This window comes from Coffea eugenioides, chromosome 3 (genome assembly GCF_003713205.1).
Source record: "Coffea eugenioides isolate CCC68of chromosome 3, Ceug_1.0, whole genome shotgun sequence".
NCBI lineage: Eukaryota > Viridiplantae > Streptophyta > Magnoliopsida > Gentianales > Rubiaceae > Coffea > Coffea eugenioides.
The window spans coordinates 32,448,885-32,460,217 of record NC_040037.1 but is presented as its reverse complement, the minus strand read 5'-3'; the positions used below and the strand labels follow the sequence as shown (position 1 = coordinate 32,460,217).

General features: G+C 34.4%; 1 long non-coding RNA gene across 1 annotated transcript; it reads right to left on the bottom strand.

Annotated features, from left to right (window-relative positions):
• Positions 1–960: 960 nt before the first annotated feature.
• On the bottom strand, positions 961–6,905 carry LOC113767050. Its single transcript, XR_003467846.1, has 3 exons — positions 6,820–6,905; positions 1,988–2,106; positions 961–1,874 (listed from the first exon to the last, which is right to left on the bottom strand). It is a non-coding gene; the product is annotated as an uncharacterized LOC113767050 (long non-coding RNA).
• Positions 6,906–11,333: the final 4,428 nt, after the last annotated feature.

Sequence of the window (11,333 nt, the reverse complement as noted above, 5' to 3'; positions counted from 1 at the left end):
TGAGAGTGATTTGTATACACTTAAGTAGATTTCGGCCATCGTAACACTTAATTCCATAGGGTCTAGAGGTGGCATGAAAACACATAACATGATATGAACACATTTATAGAAAATTCTTGAAAATCATAAAACATATCAATCATATCATTTCATTTTATAAAATAAAGAGCTTTAACGTGCCCTTGAACTCATTTCTAACAGATAACTAGTGTCATATATACCTTAATTAGTCCATATGCTCTATTCTTAAAATGCTCATTTCTATCTTGAATAACCTTAGAAAACATGTTTGAACCTTTATAAAAAGAAAGTGACAAGTTTTCTAAAATGGAATGTTTCCTTTTTCAGAAAGTTTTCTAATTTAGAAAGTTTCCCTCTTTGGAAGGTTTTCCAATTTGAAAAGTTATATCTTTTTCCCGAATGTATTCTAATTTAGAAAGTTTTTTTAGAAGGATCCTGATTTGAAAACTTTTCCTTTTTTTTATTTTAGAAATTGCCTTAATTCATATATTCACAAGGAAACATTCTATTCTAGTATATAACGGCCCTACATTAGCTCAGACCGAATTTGAGTTTAAACTTGGCCTTAGAGTTAAATCCATTCATGAAAAAGTCTTGTTTAAATTTGTATTTGGGTTCTCAATTTACTTGGGCACTTAAACAGAGTTTTTGAGTTAATTTTTTTTCCTAAACCGCCAATCATCTCTGGTGGGTGGATTTGGCTATCCATTTTATTAAATATTGTAGAAATAATACAACGCAAGAGAGGGATGAGAGCCTTTTTCTCCATGCTAAACAAGCCCTTAGTAACTGTCAGGCAGGCAGCTAAAGAAGAGAAAAAAAAATAAAAAGCTGAAGTCCGAGCTCCAAATCCAGCCAGCGAATCCGCAATAATGAAAGCAATGTGTAAATTGAACAGAAGTAGGTAAAGCCTTACAAATCTCTCTATAAATTGGACGTAATCTAGCCGGTATAGTCATGCCTTTAGCTAATATATTTACCATGATCGTAGAATCCATTTCCACTCACAAAATTTCAAAACCAGCCTTTTTTTAAAGTTGTTACCCTCGCAACAAAGCCAAAGCAGGCACGCAAAGCATCAAAATTACCAAAAGAATCCGAAAAAGCAAACAAGAAACCACCAGTACAATCCCGTGCCACACCTCCTCCACCACTAATCCCAGCTACCAAATCTGAGGAACCATCAAAATTTAATTTAATCCAATCTTCATCCGGAAAATTCCATCTCACCAGCCGCGCTACCAAATTAACTGGAGAATTAGAAAGCTGACTAACTATATCCATCCAAGACAAAAGGAAAAACTTGCCTGGAAACAAAACAGAACAAAGCAGTCGCGCCTCATAAACCATACCTCCACTAACCCAAGAAGAATCTATACAAATTCCCTCGAACTTGGCCTTATTCCGTGCTTTCCATAGATGCCAAAAAATAAGTAGAGGTGTAACCTGCATCAACCATCTAATAGCAGCCCCCTCCACCTTCATAAACCACCAAGCCTGACATAATTCACTAACCAAAATAAAAGCCATATGAATACCTAAAGGCTTTGCAACATATTCCCATACCTGGATTGCCAAACATCACGAAACAAACACATGATCCAACGTCTCGACGATCGGATCATAACAATAAAGACACTTAGATGGTCCAAAAACATGAAACCGAGTAAGAATATTGCCCAAGGTAGCTTAAACTAAAGAAAACACCACATAAAGAAATAAAACTTTTAACGGTAATGTGGCATTCCAAATATGTGAAAAAACATACGACCATACGGTGGAAATCCTTACCAAATGATATACTGTGCTCATGGTAAAATTACCCGAACTTGATGAAGTTCAAGTCATTACATCTGGACCACCCAGAAGAGAAAAAACCAGATCACAAATGCACAATAATGTCCTTTGGAAGCAATATTGATAAAACATCCAAATCAATGATTTCAGTACTAAAAACATTATGAACCTGAAAATCCTCCTCATGGTGATCAACCAACCAAGCCAACGGACCCAAACTCGACCAATTATCCCACCAAAAAGAACAATCCCCCAAACAAACATCCTATTTGATCGCAAACTGCATCTCTGCCCAAACTAAAAAAACACGATGGCATAAAGACGACACATTATTACAAACAACAAATGTATTCGGATGACAATTCTTCAAATAGTGATCGTACATAAAAGAAGCCCAGAGTGAATTCCTTTGACGAAACTGCCACCATAATTTACATGAAAACTTGATGTTTATGATAATGTTGGACATTTAAAATAAAATATTCTTTAAGGAGTCTAATTAAGTTTGGGTCATTACAGCAGAGTTGGGCTTTCAAAATAGTCTAATTTATGAAAACGACTTGCTCTAATTGATTTGGGCATTTCAATACATTATTATATTTCATTGGGTTAATTCTAAACACGATGGACTCGATTTAACCAATAGAACTAGTTCATACAAGACCGGTCAATTGTTAAACCTTTTGGGCCATAAAGAAATTTTAAAATACTTTAATTGCTTTATCATGATTATTTTAGAACTTTAGGGATCATTTCTTAACTCTTGTGCTTTGTAAAGATAGTCCTTTTATTGATAATGAATGTCGTCATAAAATCTGGACTTTGGTTATACAATTACAAAGGTTGTCCTCGTATTAACTTGATCAATCACAATTTAGTAATTGCATAAGCATTTCTAAAGGTACCAGCTTAGTAAGGTTAAATAGGGGCTTTTTCAACACAATTGTTCATTCGCCTACATTTGAGATCTTATTAGTAAAACACATTGACTAATTAAATTGAACCATTTTGAAGTCCAATTTAAATAGCACTTTAGACAAAGCAATATCGGTCCGAGTTTAGTACAAATTACACATACATGAAGGGTCCATTTTATGATTCACAAATCAACTTTAAAATCCAAACAGAATTCAGCCTTTGAACATCAGATATCCCACTTACAGCCAACTTCAACTTTAACCAAAATGGTTTACATGCCATAGAATTGTTGTTCCATAGTAACCAATCAATACATAAGATATTTTTATGTAAAGAATTTCCTTGAATACAGCCAACACTAGACTAAGTAGATAAGTCACAATAGAGTTCACCATTTCTAACTCAAAATCCTCCACATGTTCTTCCACTGAGTGTTTCCTTATAGTTTTTACTCTAATAATATGGAGGCATTACCTATATAGGGTGCAATACGAGGTTTTTAGGGATCATAAGAGCCTTAAGTATCTTTTCACATAAAAGGAGTTGAATATGAAATAAAAGAGGTGGCTAGAGGTAATTAAGGATTATGATTTGAAGATTAGTTACCACCCAAACAAGGCAAATAAGGTAGCTAATGCTCCGAGTAGGAAGTCAAAAACCATAAGGGAACCCTTAATGGAAGAATAGATGGAGGATTTTGAGTAAGAAAAATGGAGAGTTCTACTGCTGAGGTGCTAGCTGCCCTAGTACTTGCACCCACTTTGATAGATAAATTAGAGAGGCACAGAACTCAGATACCAAGATTGTCAAGATCAAGGAGAAGGTTAAAGTGGAACCCTTTGATGGATTTGAACTGAAAAATGATGGTAGTTTGAGGACGAGAGGTAGATTGTGTATGCCAAGAGACGAAGAGTTGAAGCAACAAGTATTAAAGGAAGTAGACAACTCAAGGTTTTTAATTTATATCAGTAGAACTAAGTGTTAGGATTGGTTCAGGAATAAACAAACTAAACTTAGAACAAAATAGGCGGTATAACCGACCATATAATGATTAGACGGTAGACACCAGCCATATAATAATTAGGCGGTAAAACCGACCATATAAAAAAGGGTTGTGGCAACCCAATAAAGACAATAATAAAGCAAATAAAAGACACAGAAGATTTACGTGATTCGGTCAAATTGACCTACGTCTACGAGCGAGGGAGGAACAATATTTTTACTATGAAGAAGAAATACAAAAGCCGTAGGAAAGCGGTTCCTAGGCCAATAAGGCACTTACAAAAGAGTTTAGAAAATATTCCTAAACTCAAAACAAGAAAGCCTAAAATATTTGACTAAATGGGCTAAATGACTCAAGAAGCTAATAGCCCATATAACTCTCTTAAATGGCGCAATTGAAACTAACCCAAGGCTCCTATATTTATAGCCTTCAGCAGCCGACTTTTCCTTGGCATTGTTCGATGTGGGACGAAGCAAAATTCTTTGGTCAATAATTGCGGCTTCAACAAATCTCCACCTTGGTGAGTCCCCAACATCGATAATAATAAAACTGCTCCATCTTCTCCACATAAGCCCCAATGGGCCTAAATCACAAACAATGAACACCAACTAAGTTCAAGCACTGCTTGAACTTGTAAACTGGAAGAGGCTTTGTAAACATGTCAGCTGGATTGTCCTTGGTATTGATTTTCTGAATAAGGACCTTTCCTTCAACAATGATATCCCGAATAAAATGATACTTCACATAATGTATGGCACTTTGACTACCACAGATAAACGGACCCCACAGGATAAGTGGGTCCGTTCATCCCCGTGGGGCCCGCTTAACACGTGGGGCCGCTCACCCTGTGGGGCCTGCTCACGAGACTTGCATATTTGTTTGATCAGTTTTTTGAGACAAGCTTCAAGTTATAGATTTTGTGGCAATAATGAGGATAACAAAGACAGTTGTCGAAAAATTCGACAGGAATGTCAATTTCGGGATGTGGCAACTCAAAATGGAGGCCATTTTGGTTCAAGACGGAGTTGATCTAGCAATATACGGAATCGAGAAAAAGTCAGAGGATGTGACAGATGCAAATTTTGCTGAGATGGATAAAAAGTGCCATACACTTGACTATCACAGTGAATACACTTGACTATATTTTGATGTTGAGTCAAGTGTATGGCACTTTGACTATCACAATGATACATTATGTGAAGTATTACTTCATTCGGGATATCATTGCTGAAGGAAAAGTCCTTATTCAGAAAATCAATACGAAGGACAATCCAACTGACATGTTTACGAAGCCTCTTCCAGTTTACAAGTTCAAGCAGTGCTTGGACTTGGTTGGTGTTCGTTGTTTGTGATTTAGGCCCATTGGGGCTTATGTGGAGAAGGTGGAGCAGTTTTATTATTATCGATGTTAGGGACTCACCAAGGTGGAGATTTGTTGAAGCCGCAATTGTTGACCAAAGAATTTTGCTTCGTCCCACATCGAACAATGCCAAGGAGAAGTCGGCTGCTGAAGGCTATAAATATAGGGGCCTTGGGTTAGTTTCAATTGCACCATTCAAGAGAGTTATATGGGCTATTAGTTTCTTGAGTCATTTAGCCCATTTAGTCAAATATTTTAGGCTTTCTTGTTTTGAATTTAGGAATATTTTCTAAACTCTTTTGTAAATGCCTTATTGGCCTAGGAACCACTTTCCTACTGCTTTTGTATTTCTTCTTCATAGTAGAAATATTGCTTCTCCCTCGCCTGTGGACGTAGGTCAATTTGACCGAACCACGTAAATCTTCTATGTCTTTTATTTGCTTTATTGTTTGTCTTTATTGGGTTGCCACAACCCTTTTTTATATGGTCGGTTTTACCGCCTAATTATTATATGGCTGGTGTCTCCAGCCTAATCGTTATATGGTCGGTTATACTGTCTATTTTGTTCTAACTTTAGTTTGTTTATTCCTGGGCCAATCCTAACACTAAGATGTACCAAGATTTGAAGAAAAATTTTTGATGAATGAAGCAAAAAACAGCCAAATATGTAGCTAAGTATTTAGTGTGCCAATAAGTTAAAGTCGAGCATCGGAGAACTACCAGCTTATAGTAACCTTTAGAGATTCTACAGTGAAAATAGGAACATGAGATGATGGACTTTAATAATGATGCTATTTGGGTTATAGTTGATCGATTGACAAAATCAACCTATTTATTGCCAATGCCAAAAGGATTGGCTATGGAAAGATTGGTCGATATATATATGTATCAGAAATTGTTTGCCTTCATAGGGGTCCATCAAGTATAGTCATGGATCGAGGCTCAAGGTTTACCTCTAGGTTTTGGTTAACTTGCAGGTATGGGAACAGATTTGAGATTAACTTGCAGGTATGGTTAACAAGCTTGTGCTTTAGATTTCTTGGATAGTTGGGACAAACTAGTAAAGTTGATAGAGTTCTCTTACAATAGTAGTTATCATAACTGAATTGGCATGGCTTTATTTAAGACATTGTATGAGTGAAAGTGTAGATCTTCACTGTATTAGGATAAAGTGGGTGAAAAACTTATCACCGATCCTAATCTAGTTGAAAGAACTCTTGAGAAGATGAATATTATTCATGAGAGACTTAAAACGACGTAGGATCGAAACAAGAGTTGGGCAAATTTGAAGAGAAGGTCGCTGGAATTTCAACCAAGAGAAAATGTATATCTTAGGATATCTCCTATGAAAAAGGTGCTGAGATTCGGAAGGAGTAGCAAGTTGAGTCCTAGATACATAGGACCCTACAAAATACTTGAAAGGGTTGTGACTCTAACTTATCAGTTGGTCCTTCTACCTTCATTATCAAGGGTGCATAAAATCTTTCATGTTTCTCAATTACGAAAATACGGGCCTGACCCAAGTTATGTGTTGGAAGACCAACCCATTGAGGTAAAGGAAAATCTACCAATAGAAGAAATTCTATTGAGAATCGTGGACTGCAAGAACCAAGTACTAAAAAGAAGAACAATACCTTATGTCAAGACGTAATGGACAAATCATATCTCATGAAAAGCAACGTAGGAGTTGGAAGAGGATATGTAGAGCAAATACCCTTACCTTTTTTAACAAGGTACGTAAGTTTAGAGGATGAAATTTTGTTGAAAGTGGGTAGAATGTTGAACCCAAAATATTTTTTCTCCAATCTATAACAACAACAACAACAACAATAACAATAACAATAATTCAGGAATAACAAAAAGTTATTAGCTTAAAAGAAATTATTGAAATAGTGGATAGAAAAATGGGGAAGTTGGTCTAATAGTGGAAAGGTGGTTACTAGAAGGAAAACTAAACTTTGTAAAGAAAATACCTATATTGCTACTTATCAAATGAAACTATGACACTTTCCATCTCTTTCATTGTCTCTCAATATCAGACAATAGGAATTTCGGTGAATAGGGAAAAGACTCTGAAGATCACTTGGAATCCCAATTAGAATACACCTCTTCAGAAACCTAAACAAGTAAGTACCTAATCTACTGTTATCTTTTATTTTACTTGCTTCAAAATTTATTCCTATATTATTTATTAGTTACTTGTGAATCGTTAGTATAAGATCATTATATAAAGTATCATTTTGGTCATGTTTGGATTGATATTGATGAACATGCTTTGAAGAATTTTACGAAGGAAAATTTCATTCGGTTGCAAATTATGACACTTGGGACAAATCTACAGAAAAACTTTAAAAGTTAGGGTCAGAGTAGAAGCATCCTTTAATGGTAGGGTGAATTTCAGAAAAGAAAAAGAAAATCAGGAAAAATATAGGAAATAAGGAAAAGAAAGTAGCAGAAGATCGGGGAATAAGAGGGAAGGTCGGATGAACCTCCTCTGCCACAAAAGGCCAGTAACTCACCTCCTGGATAATGGCCGGCCATGTCTGGCGAAAGCTGGTGGTAATCGTGGCTACCATGGTAGTGGCCACTAGCAGCCGTAGTTTAATGACTGCGTCTTTGCAGCAACTAGTAGCAGCGACCATCGCTTCTAGTGTTGCCATTTGATGAGAGCCACCAGCAATGGTGGAGATGGTGCTGGTGGGAAAGATGTTGTCAGCAGTGGTTGGTTTAGGGTTTCGAAGAGGAATGAAATTAAGGTTGTGAATTGTGGAAGAAAGGACCCATTTTGAAAATGGTCGGGTTGTTGGTTTTGGGTCAACCCATTTCAATGAGTTAGGTCAGACGCACTTATTCAATTTAGGCCAAACAATAGTTGAATATTTAAGCGGGCTGTTTAATTAAAATGTTGGGCTAGTAGATAGGTTGGCTATCTAAAGAATCCAAGTGGGCCGGTATTTTTAATTTGTCTTTTCACTAATAAGGATCTATAGCTTGGGCCAAATTTAGTTGATTTGGGTCTAAAAAGTATACAAAAATTCAAATGGATTTACTTAACAACTCTACTAATTAAAATGTGAATTTTTTTGTGGCAATTGAACTATAAAGGCCCAATACAACTTCTTTGTTATAAAAATCAAAACATTTTTCACCAAGGCCCATAATGCTTTGATCGACATCAAAATATATTTATAATGTCAAACTTGATTATATTCACCTATTATTAATTAAGCCAAGGACACATTTCTAAAGCCCAAATAAAATATTAATGCTATTAGGCCCAAATTCAAATGAATTAAAGTCCAACTATTAGATGGGCCTAGCTTTTGAGCCTAGCCCAAAGCAAATTTGAGCCCAAACTCTTTTGGCCCATTTATAAGAAATTATTTAAAATTTTCATATCTTGGAAATTAATTAATATCCATCTTCTATGATAGGAAAATTTCTTAAGTCAAGAACCCTTCTAAAAAGAGAAATTTCTTACATTAGTAGACTCTCCAAAAATTGAAAGTTTCTATTTTAGGAAACTTTTAAATAGAAACTTTTAAGTACTTCTTATAGATTGTCTAGACATGAATAATAGGATACTTAGAACAAAGAAATGTACCTTGTGAATTAGGATTGTAAACTAATTAAAACGAACATGTATCTACTGTAGGTGCAAAGTAAGGGTAAGGAGCATTAGGAGTATCTCACTCAAGCAGTTCAAGATAGGTGGTGTTTATCCCTTTATATTTTCAAAATGTTATATATGAATTTTCTCAAGTAAATGCTTTATATTAGTATATGAAAGATGGATCATGTATGCCTATTTGAAATATTTTGCTATACTGTATTTTATGAAATGAGTGGCATATTCTTATGAAATGAAAGAAAAGTGCATGTGATGTGTGAAATGATTTTATATTACAGAGAGTTTTAAATGGTTATTAGATAGACGGTAGGGTCTATAGTCCCATCATATATAACAATCAAGTGAAGACTAGGGAAAATACTTGATTGGTTATGAATAGTCATGGTAGTCATTGTACCCAACCAATTGACTCATGTATGGGTAGATCAAGTGAAGGTCAAGGAAAATGCTTGATCTACCGCCCTCCTTGAAGGGGTTAAATTCTAGGTTGAGCACTTAGAAGTCGAACATTGCATGTACTTGTTTATGAACTATGTTATGAAATGAGATGATATGTTTAAAATGTTTTATTAATATCAAGCTATGCTATGAATATGCTCATGTTATATTATGTGATTCGATGCCACCCAACTTGGTATTATATGTTTATGTATCTTAATTGATATTGCAATTGTTTTTAAAAAACTATAAATGTGATATGGTTGACAAGTGTTACAACAGTATAATAAATATGTATATATCAGCTACATGATCCAACAAAGAATTAAATGTTACCTATTGAGTATCGTGTCACTCAATCCATTCTCTTTTACTATATTTGTAAATCTCAAAAACTATGAGGTTGTATATATTGAGAACCCAAAAGATGACTTCTACTACTTACTTGCAGTTTGAGAAATGGATTTTAGCATTAGGATTTAAATGTCATATAGTATTGGTTATGTACCAGAATACTTTTAAATTTACATTTTTGTTAGTTGATTGGGCGTACGGGCGCTAAATGGATGTTATGTTTTTTCTTGTTGCTAGTTATGTACCACACTTTTAAGTAGTCTTATTATTGAGTAATTAAAGTAGTAATTTTAGAATGTTATGGTTGCCTTGTGTTCTCAAGTCTTGAGGATATGACAAATGTCTCGTACTTGGCATGTGTGGGCTAGAAGCATGACAAAAGGCTTGAAGTCTACTAGTAGAATTTTTGAATACATCTTACAATAATTATAGAATTTTCAGGGGTACAAAATTCTAAAGTTGTAATGAAATCTGTATTGTATTTTATGTGATAGGAGAGAACTTCCTATTAGCCAATTCTTCCAATGCATTAGCTACCCTATTGCCTATCCAACCATTTCTAAGAACCAAAAGTAAAATTAGAAATGAAAAAGAGTTTCCAAAAAGATTTTACATTTTCATACTTTTAATAAAACAAAAGAAAACTATTCTAAAGTGGACGACCCCTCCTTCTCTCTCTAGACTCATTCTCTTCTTCTCTCTAGAAATCCTTTAGTCAAAATTTACTCCAACTCTCTTATGAGAGATGACATCTTTCTAGGTTTTTTTTAAGTTAAGTAGATTCTCTGATAGAGTTTCTTAGTGAGAGATTCTTTTAAAATATCTAAAATATCTTAGTAAGAGTTTTTTTTATCCTAAATTTTTGTAGTGAGAGTTTTATTCTCTCTTACAATTTTTTATGAGAGTTTCTTTATTTTTTGTTAATTCTTAGTGAAATTTGAGAGATTTCATATATTTAGTTTCTCAGATCTTGAACTTCTCACGCTATCATGCCAGATCTAAATTTCTTTTTGAACTTGAAACAATTTTTATTAAATCCGATTGTTAGAAGACATATACAAATCTACTGGGTTGCTATGGTTCACCCAAATGAAAGAATTTTTTTTTGTTCTAAATTTTTTGTCTCGATTAATTTTTAAAGATTTTTTTTCCAAATTTGTTGTCTCGATTAACTTTTAGATATGTACGTTTTTATGCCATGCTTTGATATACATTATGTCAATAGTGGAGATATTATAATGAAATTGGGATTTTATTAAAAAAAATTTTAAAAACTAGAATAAGAAACAAATTCTACAAAAAAGACAAAGGAAGGGACTGAATATTTAATAAAGAAAACAAAATCTAACAAACAAGAACAAACTATAATAAGATTTTATGAGGCTGCTATTACCTAGGGAAAATGGAATTCAAAGCTGGAAGTCTCACTAGATATTGAATTTTTGGTGCATTGATCACCTATACAACTTGTAGAGAAGAACTTCTTGTCTTGGAAACAAAAATTAGAAACCTTATCTGTCAAGCCTTGCAAAAGTAATAAATTTGAGAGGTCAGCTATGCTTGAGATGGCAATTAGATCGATGTCGCAAGTTGGCAAATTGGGCTGAGATCCAAGTGCCCATACATCAATCCAAAAATGACTCAAAAAATTAAATGGGCCAACCTCTTTAATCCAAACATGACTAGCTAGTTTTATTGATTAATCGAACTCGATCTAAATAACTTTTTTTCTTAACTTTCATTTTCTTTTTTTGGGAGCTTTTCACCTTGATAATATGGTTGACTTGTGTACAATGGAGTTTCCATAAAAA